The 20,845-nt window shown below is 38.3% G+C and overlaps 1 pseudogene; it reads right to left on the reverse strand.

Moving 5' to 3' along the window:
* Positions 1–2,144: 2,144 nt before the first annotated feature.
* Positions 2,145–5,346, reverse strand: LOC149215443 (ATP-dependent 6-phosphofructokinase 3-like; annotated as a pseudogene).
* Between the last annotated feature and the right edge of the window lie 15,499 nt (positions 5,347–20,845).

Consider the following 20,845-nt stretch of genomic DNA (forward strand, 5'->3'; position numbering starts at 1 on the left):
TCCAAGTGGAAGCAAGAACCTCCAAGTGGAATCAAGAACTGATAGAGGGAGAGGACACTAGTCAGATCTCAAGCTGACTCATCCTCTCTCCAAACATCTATATATGGATCTCTTCTCCATGAGATCTAGAGGCTGGAATTTTGTTATTGCAAAGAATTGCTGTTGGTTTGAGACTGGAATCATTGGGTGCTTAATGCTTTGAAGGGAAGTGAAGATAGGAATTCCATTCTGCTGGGAAGGAGATGCTGGATTGGAGCCCTCTGGGTTGTATCTCTTCCTGAACCTTGTTATTTGTCAATAAAGCTATCTTGGTTTTCTCCTATATACTGATGTATCTTTGATGTATGATTATATTAGTGTATTTGATTTATTTCTAATCCTGAATCATTTATGAATATGAATATCTATCTTTGTGTTGTGTTCTTCTCTTGTCGCAAGTAGCTGTTCTCTTGTGATCTCGCAGGAATCAAGTAGCTGTTCTCTTGGGCGAGCGAGGAGGCAAGTAGCTGTGAACACCCAAAGAGAAGAGGATCTAGATCGAGGGACAAACAGAAGACACCGGTAAGTCTATTGATCTCCCCTCTTTCACATTTCATAAAGGAAGAAACCAGAATGGCTGTATCTGTTTGTTGCTAAGGCACTGTCACACCTTAGGTGGATAGGATCGTCCTGCATAGGCATTTTTCCCCACAACAACGAGTGGACTCGCATAGAAACCTACCTGATCCAGCGTTGGCCTTTGAGAACACCAGTTTCACTATGTGAAAAACAGATGGGAATTTCATTCAAAAGAAGAAATCGCATCATCTGTTTTTCAATCTATTTGTATGTTTCATTTCTATCAATTCCTATACATTTTGGTTAATCTATTGCTACATCCCATAAAAATGTATTCAAAGGATGGCATTTTTCCATAGCTAGGGACTCTTATGCTAATGGCTGTTGATTTGGGGAGATATATGCATCTTCGAACACTCCTCTAACACAAATCATTTACAGTGTATTACATTTCATTTTCTTCTTCTTTTTCCATCTAAAAAAAAAGGGATATAGTAACTATGTACTAGTTCCAAACCTATCCTCAAACCAAGATGATTTCTTGTCACTATATGTGCCCTTTCTTAATCGAAGAAGTGTGCCTTCCAGGAGATGCTTCAAGACCTCCAGCATCAAAACCCTCCACCTCCTGCTTGATATCTACAATAAAAAAATGAAGAAGAGTAGGAATGGGATATAAAGAATGCTTCAAACCACATCATAGATCTTGACACATACTCCAGCATTGCACACCATTAGCCAACGGGTCCAGTCCGGGCCCCTTTGGCCGCCTTACTCTTCATATAAGACCCTACCTTCCTTCTCAGACCCTACCTTCTAGTATATAATCTCCGATCCATATGATTGGCAATGGTATTCCTCTCGCGCAGAGCGATCGAGGTAGTCAGGCTATGGCTCAGTGGCATCGCTCCAGTGCCTGCTCACATCTGTTTCCATCTCCATTTCCACCTTCACCTTCATATCTTATCTGCTCTTCTCTATTCTTGAAATAATGTAACCATCCAACCATCTAGCACTCTACTCGAACCATCCAGTAAAAACCCCATACCTAGCTAACTGTGGCCCCTTCACACATTTCTGAAAGTTATGGAGCCGAGAGTTGATTTACAAAGGCCAAAAACCCTTTGGTAGAGACAACACCTTTTGTGTAAGATGGATCATTGCATACAGTTCAGTAATGGTGCAGTCTACTATAGATGACACAAGGGCTCCACTCCTAGTCCCCTAATTTATAGGAAGTTTATACAATGAGGATGCTAGGACTGAAGCTTTGAATTCAAGCACCAATGATTCTAGCAAGGACCAAGCAGACAATGCCAGGAGATAGTACGCAAGCCCAACACATTATGCCAGCTCCCAATAACTTAGAAAACTCTCCCAGTTGTCATTAGTTCGAATGTCTTGCCTAGATATTGGTCTCTGCTCTATAAGAATGCCTCACACCCAGCCAGTGAAGAAAGGACTCAACTCCAAGTATGTCATTGCCATTTCTCTTTGAAATAATACCCAACAGAAATAGATAAGTGCCCACGACTCCTTCTACAAAGGTACATGACTACACCAACAAACATAGGGTATTCGACCAGTCAGATAAACTTTGAGTTTTCAGAGAGCCATAAGACAACATCAAGAAGTAACCAGTTTCCTAAGGCATCACGTGAATCCATATTTTTCACACTCTCAGCAACAAGTTCATGTCCAGTGCCTTCAACTACAACTATAATCATGTGTCCATTTTCCTTCAAGCGTTTTTCAACAAATTCATAAAGGCCACCTTCACCTTCAAGGTAAAATGGTGATTTCAGGATTAGACAACAATCCACATCCTGTCTTGCAAGTGTGGCATACATGGCAAGGTACCCATTGTAGCGACCCATGAGCTTGACAAGGCCTATGCCATTGTTAATGCTCTCTGCTTCTAACATGTGCCAAAGTGTTGAATAGCCACGGGCGGGGATTGAACGCGGGTCTCGTGTGTCCAAGTGGGACCTTACCCCAATGGAACTTGGGCTTTACCACCAATGGCCCAATAGCCATTTATGAGCCCGTTGGGCTTCCTTGCAATATCGTTGTCAATAGTTTTGGGGATTCCCGCAACTGCAACTTTCAAACCATGCTTCCAGATTTCCTCATAAATAACAACTGCTCCTCTTTGGGTTCTATCCCCTCCAATTATATAAACCTGATTAATGCCACAATTTCTAATGTTGTAAACTATTTTGATGTCTCGTGACCACCCCTTGAAGTGCCAAGAATAGTGCCTCCATGTTTGTGAATATCCTTAACAGTCTTCGGTGTTAATGGAATGGTATTGCAAGCATAAAACCCTTTGTATCCTCCCTCAATCCTGATGATCTCTTGAACTCCATGCATATTATATAATCCACATGCAATTTCTTGTATGATAGTATTCAACCCCAGACATAATCCACCACATGTTACCACACAAGCACACACTTCATCCATTCTCAAGGACCTGCCCGACGAAGTGAACTCCTCTTGGGCTGTTCAATCACACAACATTATTGTTTGCAAATAAAACATTAGGATTGAAAAAGTATTTCATGATAGATGAATAAGCAGGATTATCCTGCAAGGGGTTTGGATTTTAGTTTTTCTAGGCGTAATAGTTAAGAATATGTAAAAATAAATATAAGAGTATGTACACATCATTTCTTGACAGATTATTCAATAAAATGCATCTCTTTAGAACCTTGTCATACGCATTTGATCCAATAGGAGTCCTCGTTCGTGAAAAATGCCCATGGCTTCCTCCAAGCGTTAGGTTCATTATAAACTATGCATTTTCTGAGTTTCAATTAGTTAGAGTTGAGGATAAAGAGTACAAAATGCAGTGTCATTGACAAGGTAATGGAGTTTAAATTTTTGGGATGTTAATGTTTTCCTCCTTGTATTTAGAGGAATTTGGTAAGTGGTATCATTCATACTCTAAAATATACTCATATAATATGGAGTCCATTGCATTGCACAAAACATATTTCTCTTTTCTCTTAGTAGATTTTAATACATTAAAGTTGTCAAATGTGAGCAAAAATAGATAGGTATGTTAGAATCACATACAATATACAACACTATTATCTTAAAATCATGTAGCACTAACCATTCTATATACATCAATTGGATAGTATACATCTAACAATAATGTCAATATTGAGTTGATTGAGACAGCTAGGCATCCACTTTGAAAACTAATCTAACGTTGTTGATGAAATTTCAAAAGGGCACCTAGTTATAATAATGTGATTAAAAATGGTAAGTTAATGATTATGTGAATGCTCAAAATGTATAAGATGGATTTAGTATGATTGTTTAGGGATATCTAAGGATATTTGAGGGTGACTAGCAGTGCGTGGTAGCACTTGCTTAGATAGCAATGGGGGAGGATTTAGTAGACCCACGGTTATCATCTCTATATTAGAAATAGTCGTTTACAAGTATAACAAAAGGAAAACTTGCATCTATCATTATGCAAAACATGTGTGAGCCGAGTAAGAATTGAGAAGGCCCTAAGTTGTGCTAATAAGTCTTAGGTATCATGCAGATTTTGAACAATTCAAAATGGTGAGGACGCGAAGAAATCAAGGTCACGGAGAGTCATCACAAGGACCTCCTACAAATAACCCATTACCTTCACCGAAGTTGACTCTCATCTTGCGTTCCCTAGAAGAAATTAATGAGAGCTTAACAAGTTACCAAACAAATGAAGTGGAAGTGGAACACCCTCCATCAGGGTTAGGAAATCTCGAGGGATCAAGAGACTCTGATAGAGGACCTCCAATTGAGGACATTACTAGGGAGCTCTAGAAGATTAAGCTCCCGGAGTTTGCAGGAGGTCATGCTAGCGAATGTGCAGAAGCTTGGTTAGAAGGAATGAGAAGGTGCTTCGCACTAAGGGATTACAATTCCAATTCAAAAGCTAAAATAACAATATTCCAACTTAGAGATAGTGCTCTGAATTGGTGGGGTAACTTGGAGCGTCAACTACACCTCACTCCAGACACAATTACTTGGGAATTATTTGAGGAGAGATTTAGGAAAAAGTACCTGCCAACATATTATGAAGAACAATAGGTAGGAGCCTTCCAAGCCCTGGTACAGGGAAATCGTATGGTGGAAGAACATGAAATTAGATTCATGGAATTGGTCAAGTATGTCTCCTACATGGATACTGACCAGTGCCAAGCAGATCGTTTATTTATGGATTGAACCCTAAGATTAGGGCAATGGTTCAGACATGGAAACCATCCTCAGTTGTAGAAGCTGTGGAACAAGCTCGTTATGTTGAAGAACACTTAGACTTAAAGGGTGAAAACAAAACCATTTTTCCATGCCAACCAAGATTTATGGGGAATGCCCCTCGTACCTTCCAAAGGGGAGGAAGTTCGAGGCCACCACCATATGGAAACATGGTGGTACCCAGAGCACCGACAGTGGGGATTTCAATGGTTTTGAGTGCAAATTCACCCACAGCTTCAAGGGCACATTCAAACCAAGACCATACGCAAGGAGCAACAAGTAGGGGCATGGGTCCTAAGGGAAGGAACTCTTTCCAAAGAACTCCACAACATTCGGTTTAAGGTCTATCGTGCATCACTTGTTGGGTATATGGGGGACCTCATTACCAGTGTGACTGCCCTGAGTTACAAGCTGGTAACAGCTGTAGAGAGGCAAAAGAACCAATGGGGGAGGCAAATAGCCACCATCGAATCTATGTAGCAGTTGATAACCAGCAAGTTGAACACTAGTCTGCCATGGTAGAAACCTCATGTATGATAAACAAAGTAAAAGTTAAAATTTTGTTTGATTCTGGTACTACAGATAGTTTCATTTCACCAGTTTCATTAGAAAAATGTGGGTTGGCAGCCTATGAGCATGATGAATTTAAACAAGTTGAGATGGCTTCGGGAAAAAACAAGCAGTAGGACCTAGTATTGACCAATGTCAGGTAAACCTCGAGGTGTGTATGACTAAGCTAAAGGAATATGTCACAGCATTGGGGACGTATGATGTAATTATTGGAATGGACTGGCTAGAATCTCATTGAGCTTTGGTAGATTGTTTCAAGAAGAAGGTGATTTGTTTAGATGATGAAGGTAGGCCAATTGAGATTTTTGGAATCAAGAGGGGAGTGTCGCTATGATTCATATCCATGATGAAGGTAAAACATTGTCTCCGACAAGGTTGCAAGCTATATGTGGTCGAGGCTGTAAGTGACCAGAAAGGACCCTCCCTAGATCAACATCCAATTTTGTCAGAATTCAAGGATGTTTTTCCTAAGGAATTGCCTGGATTACCTCCTGTAAGGGAGATTGATTTCACAATCAACCTAAAGCTTGGTGCATAACCAATATCTAAGACACCCTATAGGATGACAACTCTAGAACTTTGTGAGTTGTAGATGCAGTTAAAAGAGCTCTTAGACTTGGGATTTATCAGACCTAGTATTTCACCTTGGGGTGCACCAGTGATTTTTGTCAAGAAGAAGGATGGTTCCTTGCAGCTATGCATAGATTATAGAGACTTAAATAGAGCCACAATAAAGAATAGGTACCTGATACCTCGAATAGATGACCTATTTGATCAAATGAAGGGAGCAACAGTTTTCTCAAAGATCGATCTACGATCTGGATACCACCAATTGAGGATTAAGGAAGAGGACATCTCAAAAAATGCATTTCGAACTCAGTTTGGGCACTATGAGTTCGTAGTTGTTCCATTTGGTTTAACCAATGCACCAGCAGTATTCATGAGCCTCATGAATGTTGTGTTCAAGAAATATTTGGACCAATTTGTGCAAGTCTTCCCTGACAACATTCTTGTGTATTCCAAGAATGAAAAGGAGCATGAAAAGCACCTAAGGGTTGTATTGACTTGATTAAGGGAAAATCAATTGTATGGGAAATTGTCAAAATGTTCCTTCTTTCAGAAGAAAGTTCATTACCTTGGGCACATCATTTCAGGAGAAGGGATTTCAGTTGACCTGGAAAAGGTGAAGGTCATAATGGATTGGCTAGTACCAAAAAATGCCCATGAGGTATGTAGTTTTATGGGGCTAGCAGGGTATTATCGCAGGTTTGTGGAAGGGTTTTCAAGGATTGCAAAACCCATCACCACATTACAGCGAAAGGGGGTCAGGTATGAATGGGCATATGAATGTGACACTGCATTCATAAAACTAACGATGTTATTAACTAGTGCACCGATACTTTGAGTACTAGACATGGAAAAAGACTTCACTGTCTGCACTGATGCTTTGGCGCAAGGATTAGGTGAAATATTGATGCAAGAAGGTAGAGTAATAGCTTACACGTCTAGAAAATTGAAGAAACATGAAGAGTTGTATGCTATCCATGACTTATAATTAGCAGCAATGATGTTAGCCTTGAAACTGTGGAGACACTACCTCATTGGGAGAATATTTAAGTTAAGAATAGATCATCAAAGCCTGAAGCATCTCTTCACTCAAAGGGATTTGAATGCGAGACAAAGGAAGTAGAGCGAATTCGTGAGTGAGTATGATTTTGAGATCTCATACATCAAGGGAAAGGAGAATGTGGTGGTGGATGCACTAAGCAGGAGACCACGAACCTTCTCCCTAGTAGCCTTAAAGGTAAATTTAAGGGAACGTGTGTTGGAAAAACTCTTTGAATATAGTTGGTATCTAAAGGTCATCTCAGCACTCCAGAGTGGGAAGAAGATAGAACCAAATTTTCAGGGATATGTCCTTGAACCAGATGGGCTATTGATATTTCAAGGGAGAATGTACGTACCTAAGGAAGGGGGTATAAGAAGAATCATCCTCGAAGAGTCACATAGAGCACTCTATTGTGCACATCCTAGAGTAAAGAAGATGTACGCGGACATGAAGAAATTCTTCTTTTGGGTAGGAATGAAGCACGACATAGTCCAGTTTGTCGCCAAATGTCTTGAATGTCAACGAGTGAAGGTTGATCATCGCCATCCAGTAGGACTCCTACAACCACATGACATCCCTATATATAAATGGGAGGTAATTTCCATGGATTTTGTTGTGGGTTTGCCACTCACTTCACAAAGGCATAATGCTATATTAGTTATAGTTGATAAATTGACCAAAAGTGCCCATTTCATTCCAGTAAGAGACACTTACGATGTTACTGATATGGCACGAGTGTTTATAAATGAAGTTATTCGATTACACGGGTTACCCACAAAGATCATTTCTGATAGAGACTCTTGATTTACATCTAGGTTTTGGACAAGTTTGCAATCAACTCTAGGGACTCAGTTGAACCTGAGCACTGCATATCATTTAGAAACAGATGGGTAGACTAAAAGAGTAAATTAGGTTATGGAAGACATGCTTAGGATGTACGTCATGGATAATCAGACTCGGTGGGAAAGGTACTTACCATTGGTAGAGTTTGCCTATAAGAATATTTACCACAGTTCAATAGGGATGCCTCCTTATCAAGATCTATATGGAAGGCCATGTAAGACACCGTTGAGTTGGGAAAAGTTGGAGGACTGAGTAATAGTTGAGCCAGAATTAGTTCAAGAAATGGAGGAACAAGTAAAGCAGATTTGACAAAGGTTAAAGGAAGCACAAGATATACAGAAGAGTTATGCTGACTCACATAGGATTGATCGTAGTTATGAAGTAGGGGACCAAGTTTTTATTCGTATCCGACCCAACAAAAGCACCATTTGGTTTGGGAAGGGGATGAAGTTGTCACCTCGGTTCGTAGGACCTTTTAGGATCAAGGAGAAGATTGGACCAGTTGCCTATCGTCTTGTACTGCCACCCCATTTGCATAAAACTCATGATGTTTTTCATGTATCTATTTTAAAACATTATGTTTTTGATGAATCTCACAAATTGGATTGGAGGGAATTGTAGGTCTTAGACAAGGGAACCATAATGGTCGAACCATTACGCAGATTAGACCATAGGGTTCGACAGCTCAGACATCGCATGGTGGACCAAGTTAAGGTCCAGTGGGATAAGTATAGCCCAGGATCTTCTACCTGGGAGGATGCAAAGACTATATGTCGTGACTACCCCTCACTTTTTGAGCATCTGTGATGCCCATTTTTACATAGATAGCTACCTATGCTGAGGCTCTATTTTATAGTTCCATGTTATTTATTTATGAATGGTATGTAATATTGATGTATTTAGTTGGACATGTGAAACTACTTATATGAATCATTAGATGGATTTGGTATTGATGAAGGAAATGTTTGATGTATGGCCTAATGTATGACTTAATGGGTGATGAATTATCTAGTGTATGAGTTATCAGAATTATTGTTGTTTCATGTATGGCTCAAATGGATATGATTTATTTAATGAATGATTTAATGAAATTATGATCTATTTCTAGTATGAACTGCAAGATTGACACGTGGGTACTAGACTAAATAACATGATGTTTAATACCACTTATATATATATATATATATATATATATATATATATATATATATATATATATATATATCTATTGTTGTTGTATAAATGCATGAACAAGAGCTAACCCCCAGATTGGAAAGAACTATATGATGGCCTAGATCTACTCTACCGTTGGGGGAAGGTCAAGACATCTCATGAGGAAAGGTATAATGTACATTGTTTTATTACATTTTGTATCTACTGGATATGCACTCTTCTGACATGGGTAAAATATGAATGACAGCTGACAAGACTACCTAACTTGATTATTCGATGACAAGTATCCAACTAGTGCTATAGTGTGGTTCATATTAGGGCATTGACCCTAGTTGTGAGGAGGGGTGGAGGTATTTCCCACTGTGTGACCTCCAAACCTGGAATCATGGAAAGGAAGTGGTGGACACGCTCCCCTAGATGTGTGATGATGATTGCCAATTTCCTGCTGGGAAAGTTAGGTTGATATAGTCGACGCTTCCACCATGTTGGTTTTATCAGTGGTTAGATTGGTATAGCGATGCCACTGTATATAGCAACGAAGGATGGATTGGGTGGGAACGAAAGTAGGTCGGAAAGGATAGGAGGATATAGATCAATTGGAGACTCTTGATGCAACACAATGTCATTATCTGACTTATCAAATTTTACTACTATAACTCTCTCTCTATTTTTGATATGCCTTATTTCCAAACTGCTTCGAACTCCTTGTATCTTTCACACTATAACTTTGGGAAGAAGCTTTCTGAAGGAGGAGTGTATGTAATTCATACTTAATCTTATCATGAAAATTGTACTAGGGTTTAAATCACCTTAAAATATTGACTTATAATTATCAAGAAATATTGGTACATACCTACATTGGTGAAACTGTAAATTCAGTACTAATATAAATTTTGTTATTATTCCCAATTTACCTCCCCAGATTTTTAAATTTTGAGAAGACATAGTCCTCTCCAATTAATTACCAAATTATATATATATTCATACCTCATTCCCAAAATGTCCTCTCATATTTACTTGGGAGAAGACATGGTCCACTCCAATTAATTACCAAATTATATATATTCATACCTCATTCCCAAAATGTCCTCTCATATTTACTTGGTAGAAGACATGGTCCTCTCCAATTAATTACCAATTTATATATTCATATCTCATCCCAAAAATGTCCTCTCACATTTACTTGGGAGAAGACATGATCCTCTCTAATTAATTACCAGTTTATATATTCATCTCTCATCCCCAAAATATTTACTTAGGAGAAGATGTGGTCCTCTCTAATTAATTACCCAATTTTATATTCATATCACATCCCCAAATGTCTTCTCATGTTTACTTGGGAGAAGATAAGTCAAATGTAAGGATTAGGGAGAAGTTATGACATTAATGAGAGGTGGTTGAGGTGGAGAAGGGAAGGGGGCATAAAAGGGGAAGGATGAGGGGAGGAGCAGGGATCCTTGGTCTTGCTTTTGTTTTGGTTTGGTTGTGGTTTTGGAGGATTTGTTTTGGGAGGAAGGTGGAGAAGGGAGAAGGGAGAGAAGGAGAGTATTGTTATCTTGGACACACACTACATCTGGTTGGACTTCGGCTCGGAGGGCTAGGGAACCTATGGAGATTTCCTGGGCTAGGAAATACTTCCTAGTTAGCTGGGAGGTAAATCCAGTTGTTAGTCAAGAGGAGCATCTCAGCCAGATCAGGAGCTTAGGGGCATCTCAACTAGGCTATCAGGAAAGGTATTCCTCCATTCATAGATTACTCATGTAAGTGATTGAAATGAAATGCTCACTATTTAATTGTAAGAAACAAAATTCAAATGGTAATTTTTTTTTTGAAAAGTTGCCAATAAATTATTGCCCATTTATTGTATTTGAAATTAGAGAATTTAGTCCTAGTAGAGGACCCTAGGATGGAGCCTCACACTCCCCTTATCTCTGTAAGAACCTTCAAGGCCCTTTCCCATTGTCTTTCCTAAGCTTAATGAATCCTTCACTTAGTTACTTTAACTTTACTTCAATGGTACTTGGAATATGCATGTGCTATTGGTTTCTAGCTAATAAGGGAGGTTATAGTCCTCAAGCAATGTTTTATTTTTCCTAATTAGGATTTGAGTAAACATAACAAAACTCACCTACATTTCTATTTAATCAAAAAAAAAAAAATATCAATTATAAACCCACCGAAAGGAAAGGGATGAGAAGATGGAAACATGCAAGCTCAAGCAAGAGGGCCCCATGCAAAGACATTGAGAACAAAGGGGCAGATAATGATAACTCCTTGAGTTTCTTCAAAAAGAACGATTTATAAATTGAAGAGTCTATATTGACCCTTTGTAAGCTAACTATATAATATTTCATTCACATAGGCTATCAGGCTTATGAGAGGATCATGACTAGTCCTTCCTATGAAGGAAAAAAAATTAGAGAAATGGAGGAGCCTAACAAAATCATTGGAACCATGAGAAAATAATTCTATGAAATTTTAGCTTTTATTAACTAGAATATATGTATGTCACCACAAGGTACAAAAACTATTATACATTTTCTTAAACACCTTTTAGAAATGAGTTGGTCTCTTAAGTTTTTTTAATCTACTTTAAATTATAATAAGATTGAATTGAAAAACAAAATAAAAATATGGTAATATTAGTTTCCTCAAAATTAATTAAACATCTTAGTTCAAGTGGTTTGGTGAACAATTTGTTTCCCCAACTTGTCTGGGTTCAAGTCTTTGAAGACATGTTATAACAGGCCATTTGTGAAACTTATAAAATAGCTGTATTTGGTTGGTATCCAAAGTTACCGATTCTCACTTATCAATAAAAATATTTGGCAATATAAAAATAGAATTTTAAAATCATTATAATAAGACTAACCTCTTTTGTTGTTTTTTGGATATTAGAAAACTTTTGACACAACTCCTAAGACAAATATATGAAATATGTTGGAGGAATTAATGGCTTATATCGAGTTGAGAGTGGTTGTGAAAATGTTGAATGAGAATGTTATTGCCAAGATTAATACCACTAAGGGATGATCATAATAAATTAATTCCAATATCAAAGTTAAGAAAGGGTTTCTCTTATCCCTTACCCTTTTAGAAATTCACATAGATAAAATTGAAGAATCTTTAGAATATGTAGGATATGTTATCCCCACACTCATTGGAATCATCATAACTCTATTCCTTTATGGTGACGATAGTATTCTTTTGGCAAGGATCCATGTTGATCTCAAAAACAAGTAATCTTCTAAGATTTTTGCTCCAAGATGGGTATGATTGTTAACAATGGCAAGACTAAACTAATGATAATCAAATCCAAAAATATTACCTATGATAGTTTCATTTACGATATTAGCTACTTTGAGGACATTTCTTCATACATATATCTTAGAATTGACATCCACCATTAGCTCAGTTGGAATTATAGGATCGAAGAATGGATAAATGGAGAATGAGAAATTTACTATTGGATTGAAAATGATTGTAACTCATCAGATATTTGGATTTGGGATTAAAAATGGTTCCTCTTTGCGATTTTTGTCACCCTTATTATTTTATATGAATATGAGTTTTTGGGTTGTAGTATATCTAGAGACATTATAATGTCCCTTCCTAAATTATTTTGGAAAAGGATTTATTTATACATTTTGGTGACCAATTTTGGTGAAGACATGGCCCATTTGATTTTTGATAGAAGACTTAGGAGTTAGAGGCAAGCTAATTTTATCTTATTTTGTTTTGTTAATGATATGTGGGGATCAACCACATAAGAAATACACACTCCCTAAGCCAATGATTCGAAACACATGAGAGGGAAGAAAAGGCAAGAAGAAAGGTTGCACAAAAGTTATGAAAGGAAGGAAGAACACTTCATTTGGCATTCATGGCTTATCAAATTTGATTTTGCTGCTCGAGTTGTTTAGCCGGGCCACTTGCTATTTAGCAAGAGTTTTCCAAGTGGAGAACTCACCCTTTTTTTGGGGGAATTTGAGTACCACCCTAGAGAGGTTCATCTATTATCATCTGGAGGATATTTGTAGAGATATTTCCAGCATTTGTATTCAGGTCGCCCCAGCAGTGCATATTTATGGAGGACGAAGTAATTGATCTAGTGTGGCCATTGCAGTATTCTTTCAGAGGGCTATTTCCGGGAGAAATTAGGAGAATAACGCTCAATATATCTGTTGTTTACTGGGTGAGTTTGAGGACTATAAATGGAAGCAATATTCGGGAGTGATTTTGCACACTCTGTGGCTAGCACAGAAGAGACAAATTGCGCATACATGGGAGATAGTGTATTAGCCATTGGGCGTATTGCTTGTCGGGAGAAATAATGGAAGTATTGCTGGAGTTTATTTCTACATTTCAAGGGTGTCTGGGGAGGATTTTTCTAGTAGTTTGATAGATGTCGTTCTTTAATAGCTATTGGAAAGCATAGGGCTTTTAGGGGGTTGATTTGGGTTTTTGACAAGGGCCTCAAAAATAATCTTGCAGAATTTTTTGAGCATCGGAGGTGGGGTTTTCATCCATATCGTTATAGAAGATAGTGCAAAATTATTTTGAACTACACAATCCTTTTGGTAGTCCATTTTGGAAGGCAAAACTAGGCCAAATCATTTCCGGGTTTTGTGGTTTTTTTTGTAGGAGCCTAGATATAATTTTGCAGAATTTTCTGAGCACCATAGGCGGGGTTTTCAACCATATCTTTGCAATAGAGAGTGCAAAATTGTTGGGAACTGCATAGTGCAACAGTTAGTCAGTTGATTGTAGCTTCAGGTTGTCATTGCTTCACCTAGGCTTTGCTCCACTTGCCTTTGAGGCAAGCCGAGGTGCATTCCTTCTATATTTTATACACTTGCACCAGTTTATAATAAAATGCCTCCGTTGCTTCCATTTCTCTGATAGTTATGGGTGTTTTCTAATTGTTTTGAAATTTTTGTGATGAAACTTATTATTTTCTTACATATCACTATTTTTCCTATTTTGGAACATTATAGTGGTATCAGAGCCAAGTTTTTAGCCCAATTATGGGTAAGCAGTAAGATCATGGGAGATTTTGGTATGTATGCACAGTAATGGGTTACACTGTACACCACCCATGGCTCAAAGGGAGATTCAATATGCAGGAATTCTAGGGTGGAATCCACTGGAACGATGAGAGGTTGGCTCAATTGAGGAAGGTGTCAGAACATATCCATCCTTATCCTTACAACACAAAAACTAGAGGTGCACAAGCTATGGGAGTACAACCATATACACCATGTGGGGAAGCTGACAAAATCAGGGCACCAGATCTCCTCAAAAGGAGTAGGTAGGTCAGGGACAGTTAGAGGGTGAGCTAAGGAGATGATTTTATTGGTGGAGACCTAGTTTTAGACATCAGAGGCCTGAGGAGGAGTGCGATGGTACACAAGGTCATTAGAGAAGTGCATCGATATACCCAGTGTAGCATAGGAGTCACCATTGTTGGAGACCTCTTTGATAGCACCAATTGACACTTTGGGAGAGAGAGTAGAGCATACACCCATAGGGACATCCATTGATGAGGTGTGAGGAGAAACATACATGTCCACAGCTAAGGAGGTGACATCCATTGTTGAGGTATCCGCGGTCATGACCGCGTTTTCAGGTGATAGTAGCGCATGACATGATGATGAGGTGTCGATAGACATCACTACCCTTGATGAGGAACCGATAGGTACAGAGGCACCCAGATATGTGACAGAGTTGCGGGATGACAATCACCTACAAAAACATGAAGAGCACATAGAGGGGTGTGATTTAGTCATGGAGGGGCAGTTTGTGACTCATGTTGAACCCATCGTGGAGGAGGATGAGTAGTATTATTTAGGGCAAACCATTGACTTAGAGAAGATAGATGCACAAACCGTCAACAAATTTGTAGTACTTCTTGATAGTAGCTCTCTCTGGGCTTATATAGATGGGGCTTACGACATTTCTAAACTACCTTTGCACCACGAGAGAGAGATGCAGAGACCTCCCAATAAATTTTATGTGTTGACCAGGATGGTGAGTTGAGGTGACATGAACTGCTCGGGGTGCAACACTCACATGATGGAGGGATTGTTCTATGTGTTGGAGACATAAGACTACACAAATTCGGGTCGTAGAATCCAATGTTATGTAGAGGGATGTGGCCTGATGCATACATACCGAATTCTAGACCATAGTACCCAGTGGTGTGCAGGGCTATGTAGCAAGGAGAAATGGCCTACAGAGGAGCATGGAGATGCATGGTGGTATACGACAACATGTCGATTTACACTATGGGGTAGGAGGAGTGACTCACGTCGCATTGAAGATATGCAGGGAGTGATAGGTGCAGTGACATAGGATGGTATAGCCATAGTCGAAGGTATTCACTAGTGTACATGGACAAGTTGTGGCATACAGTGGCATGTCGAGGAGTGCGGTGGTGCTTAGTGGTATGCAGTGACACATGATGTGGCACAATACGATCTTGGAGCATTTCCTCCAGGGAGACTTATGGACAGGGACAATAGGTGTACCATTGGATGCAACTCACCTAGGATTGATGAGGACATTATTGAGCATCTGGGGACACCATGTTTAATGGAGGCAGTGCCATGAGGTGGTTATCAGTAGATCCAAGGTAGAGAGAGGGTCATCCGTAGGATTAATCTTGAGCATTCTGACAGACTCTTGATCATACTCTTTGGGACATACCCACCCATCATCCTCTAGTGTTGCTTACAATTACAGAGGGTTTAGTTGTTGCCCTTTGACACTCTCCATTCAGGCAGCAGGGCATGGAGGGCTCACCCTAGGCTGTTGGATGAGAAATCACATTTCATGGGCTAAGAGGAGACTCTTTAGTTGAGACACTTGGTAGGTGCATGAGTTGAAAATTACAGGCTTACGGATAGCATCGTTGATTGTCAAGGTAGCATATGTTCCACCCCTAGGCTCACACTTGGGGAGGTGATTGAGAGGGAGTTACATGGTGCTTTTTCAGCTAGAAAGATCAAGGCATTAAGTGAGCATGAGGTGTGGAATACGATAGTCCTTGTTGGCGAGATGATGCCTAGGCTTTGGAAGTACCCAGGCACATCATCAAGAGCTGAGATAGTAGATCTTGTTGGGTGATTTGGCAGGCATAGAGAAACTGGATATTTGCGGCATATGTTCTTGATTCTTGTTAACAACCTATTGGATACCTACAGAAGATGCATAAATGGGGCACATAGGGTTCCCAACAACTAGCAACATATCACAGCAACAGATTGAGAGGATTGGGGGTTGTGGACCTCCAGTATGGTTATGGGATCTAGGGATCGAGTGGATTGGTGGGATACTGTACTCCATAGTGAGCATGGTCGGGATAACAGGCAGACTAATTCATTCTTAGGCGGACACATGGGGGATCACCAAATCCCTCACCATAAGACGAGGCAAATTATTGTTCATGATTGGGGCTAGCCATGGAGTGATAGGTGATGGCACTGTTGAGTCGCTTTGGCAAGATTGGTCTAGCCTCGATCATCACATAGATTATGGTCAAGAGTTATGGAAGAGGAGGATCTAGTACAAGCATGTTAGGCAGTTATTCATGACCAGAGTGTCACGATGTCAGCACGATAGGTTCCTTCTGCGACAGACAGGGGATTTTGTCATAACAAGGTTGAGCAGTTTAGCTACCCGTAGAGGTGAGCTGGTTTCTATAGGGGAGGGTCATCTAGATCTTCCATTTGGTTTTAGTGATTCGTTGATGGTGTGGGGAACTTCACCGATGTGGCAGGGTAATCGACAGTAGGAGATCAAGGGAGGCTCGGGTAGACAAGGGTTCAATCCCACTAGGATTGGGTTGCATCTTCAGGAGTTTACTCTTGTAGTGCATGAGATGGACTATTCAGTAGGGAAATTCCATGGCCAATTGGGAAGAGTCCTACATTATCATCATGCTCTACTTATTGCTAGTATGCAGAGGGCTTCTGGTACTTGTATCTGGTTGGATAGCGAGTGGAGCAAGGTGTGCTTCACATTCATTAGGATGACTTGGGATCTTGGTATCGAGGGATTCCTTCATGTCGAGACAATGCTAAGATTAGGGATGACTCAATGATACATTTAGGACCCTAGTATTATTGATGGTTACAATGGTGATCAATAGTTAGAGAGGGAACTTGTTCAGGCAATGCTTGAGGACAAGCAATTTTTGGCAGGCAAGACTGTAGTGTCCCTTCCTAAATTATTTTGGAAAATGATTTATTTCTACATTTTGGGGGCCAATTTTGGTGAAGACAGGGCCCATTTTATTTTTGATAGAATACTTAGGAGTTAGAGGCAAGTTAAATTTATCTTGTTTGGTTTTGTTAATGATATGTGGGGACCACCCACATAAGAAATACACACTCCATAAGCCAATGATTTGAAATGCATGACAGGGAAGAAAATGTGGGAATAAAGGATCCATGAAAGTTATAATAGGAAGGAAACACACTTCATCTAGAATTCTTGGCTTATCGAATTTGATTCTGTTGCTCGAGTTGTTTAGTTGGGTCACTTGTTGTTTATCAATATTTTTCCAAGTAGAGAACTCACCCTTTCTTCGGGTACGAGGGTTTCAATGGGGAGCAATATCATATCACGTGCATTCATATTGAGGGATATATATTGAGGAAAAAATGACATAATATATTGAGCATATAATAGGGGGTAAAGGGTTTTTATTTTGGTAGGTATAAAAAAATGGAGCTCAAAATTAATGAAAAATGTAAAGGGGTATAAAAAATGTTAATGAATAAATGGATACCTACAATATCTAGTGAAAGTAGGGTTTTTTTAAATTGGGAAGGTGTATTTGGTTTGTATTGGTACGGGTTTAAATAATATGATTTTTAGAGGTATTTTCCAAGATGTAGTCAAATTAAGGGTATTGTTTAGTATGTCATGAATGCACGTGATATGTCATAGGTTCATTGAGCGAAGCTCCCATGTCTTCGGGGAACTTTGAGTGCCACCCTAGAGATGTTCATCCATTATCATCCAGAGGAGATTTGTAGATATATTTTCAGCATTTGTATTCAGTTCCCCCCAGTGGTGCATATTTCTAGAGGACGTAGTAGTGGATCTAGTGTGGCCATTGCAACATTCTTACGGAGGTATATTTCTGAGAGAAATTAGGAGAATAAGGCTTAGCATATTTGTTGACTATTGGGTGAGTTTGAGGGTTGGAAGTGGAAGCAATATTCAGGAGTGATTTTGTAGACCTTGGGGCTAGCGCAGAAGAGAGAAACTTGGCATACGTGGGAGATAGATTTTCAGCCATTGGGGCTATTTCTTGTTGGGATAAATAAGGGAAGTATTGGTGGAGTTTATTTATACATTTAAGGAGTGTTTGGGGAGGATTTTTTTGGTGGTTTCACAGACAATGTGCTTCAACAACTATTGGAAAGTGTAGGGATTTTGGGGGTCAATTTTGGAAGGTGAAAACCAAGCTAAACCATTTTTGGGTTTTTGACAAGGACCTCAGAATTAATTTTACAGAATTTTCTAAGTAGCGTAGGTGGGGTTTTTAGCCATATCTTTGCAATAGACTCTGGAGAATTACTGGGCATTGCACAGTCCATTTGGGGGTTGATTTTGGAAGGTCAAAATTGGGCCAAACAATTTTTGGGTTATTGTGGGTTTTTCATGTGGAGCCTAGATATAATTTTGCAGAGTTGTCATTGCTTCACCTGGGATTTTCTCCACTTGCCTTTGAAGCAAGCCCATGTGCATTCCTTCCATATTTTGTACTCTTGCACGAGTTTATAATAAAATGACTTAGTGGCTTCCATTTCTCTCATAGTTATGGGTTTTTTCTAATTGTTTGAAATTTCTATGGTGAAAATTGTTATTTGCTTGCATATCATTGATTTTCCTATTTTGGAACGTTAGAATCATCGAGAAATATTGAGAAAATAAAAATTAATTTTATAACCTATAACCTCAATATTAAAGGAAATACACCCTACCCTATCCTCCTAATTAAAGTTAGCCTTTCCCCTATAGAAATTATCATTATGACTAGATATATCATATATAAGAAGAAGTTATACAACTAATAGGTTTCCTTAAATTATTTTTAACTCTAGCTAAAACCCCCACCTTCATATCAAGGGAGGACGACATAAGGATGCCCATTCTTGGCTAGACCATTAAAGGATAAAGGAGACAATCATCTTGCAAAATAAGGATAATATTAAAAATATTGTTATTTCAAAGTTGAAGGATAATTTATGGGGTGATAAAGAGTTAGAGGGAAAAAGGAAACTAAGATATTGTAAGCAAATGACCAACCCAATCTTGAAAACCAAAATTATTTATTTGTTTGGTCTAGTGTGAGGAAGAAAATTACAATTGCTAAGATAAAAACTAATTCTCATGAGCTTCATAGTGAAAATGGACATTGATTTAGTCCCAAAATGCAATGGGAAGATAAACACTAAGAGGGTTGAAGATGAAAAATACTTTCTCTTATATAGCCTAGCTTATAGTCAAGTCCATTCTACTTTTCAAAATATATGTCACACTACCAACCTTCTTGACCTGTTAAGGCAACAAAACTATGGTGATCTAGGAACGCTTATCTCATTAGAACATATAAATAATATGTTAAAAGAATTTCGACTAATTTCTTGCCTTAGTAAGGTTTCATAGAGCATATTGGTATTAGTAGACATTCACCACCATCATCATTATCGTCATGTTTGACACATGTTTTAGAGATCAAATTCTAAGAAACAATTTTTTATCATTTAATTTCATTTATATATTAAAAGTATAGATATCAATAAATGTGTTCTCTTTGAATACTTCATAAATTTAATATATTTCACTTATCAATAAAAATAATTACCAATATATAAAAGTGTTAAGTATTAAGTATTTGATGCTTCCTTTGAGTGGGTATTACTTTGTTTCTAACAAAAAAAATTGTGGTTTCTCCATATTATGGATTGAATTTTATTAATATTTAAAATTATTTATCTGTATTATGATTGGTTCAGGTTTTATTCTGCAATGGTTGTCATTACAACCTTTGCACAACACAATGCCATGTGGATAACTACCTTTGCCATAAGATGTAGTTGCATTATTTATGTCATGATTTTAAAATACTTTTATATTTTTATATTTTTCAGTATTAAGCCTTAAAAAATCACCAAAAATTAAAATCTTTCAAAATAGTTCATACTCACGAAAATAACATATTTACCATCAATTACTATCCACCACAAGAACAAGAGGGAAATAAATACCCTTATAAAGCCATTTTATTTGTTCATAACAAACACTTTTTACATATTTACCATCAATTACTATCCACCATAATTAAACAAATATTTACATAAAAATATTTAAAAACAAAATATAAATAAATACACTTAGAAAAAACACATACTCCCATTACCACTAATTTTTCATAACAAACGATCGGTGAGCAAACATTCGGATTATAGATCATTCGGCTTAAAGTTGTCCATGCCTAATATTAATTAAATTTCTAATTGTTTTGGTATTTAAGCAATCAGCATGATGTAATGCGTTATCTTCTATTAATTTACTATTGTTTGTCTTTAAAGATATCAGCACGGTGATGTCTTCCACAACGATGTGACACGGTGCCATTCAGGGTTGTTTTGAAAGATAAAAACAAAAATTCAGGAGTGCACTCCAAGATGAAATGATGAAGTAACTCCTAGAAAAAGAAACCCATCATAGTTTAAGCATTTATGAAGCAATGCTGTAATATTCTATCTCCAAAGAATTTTAAAAGCCTGTACTGAATTTTCCCGGGGCACTATCTGA

The sequence above is a fragment of the Pinus tabuliformis genome, chromosome 1_1 (genome assembly GCF_031772625.1).
Source record: "Pinus tabuliformis cultivar Carrire ecotype Pingquan chromosome 1_1, CPIR1, whole genome shotgun sequence".
Classification (NCBI taxonomy): Eukaryota; Viridiplantae; Streptophyta; class Pinopsida; order Pinales; family Pinaceae; genus Pinus; species Pinus tabuliformis.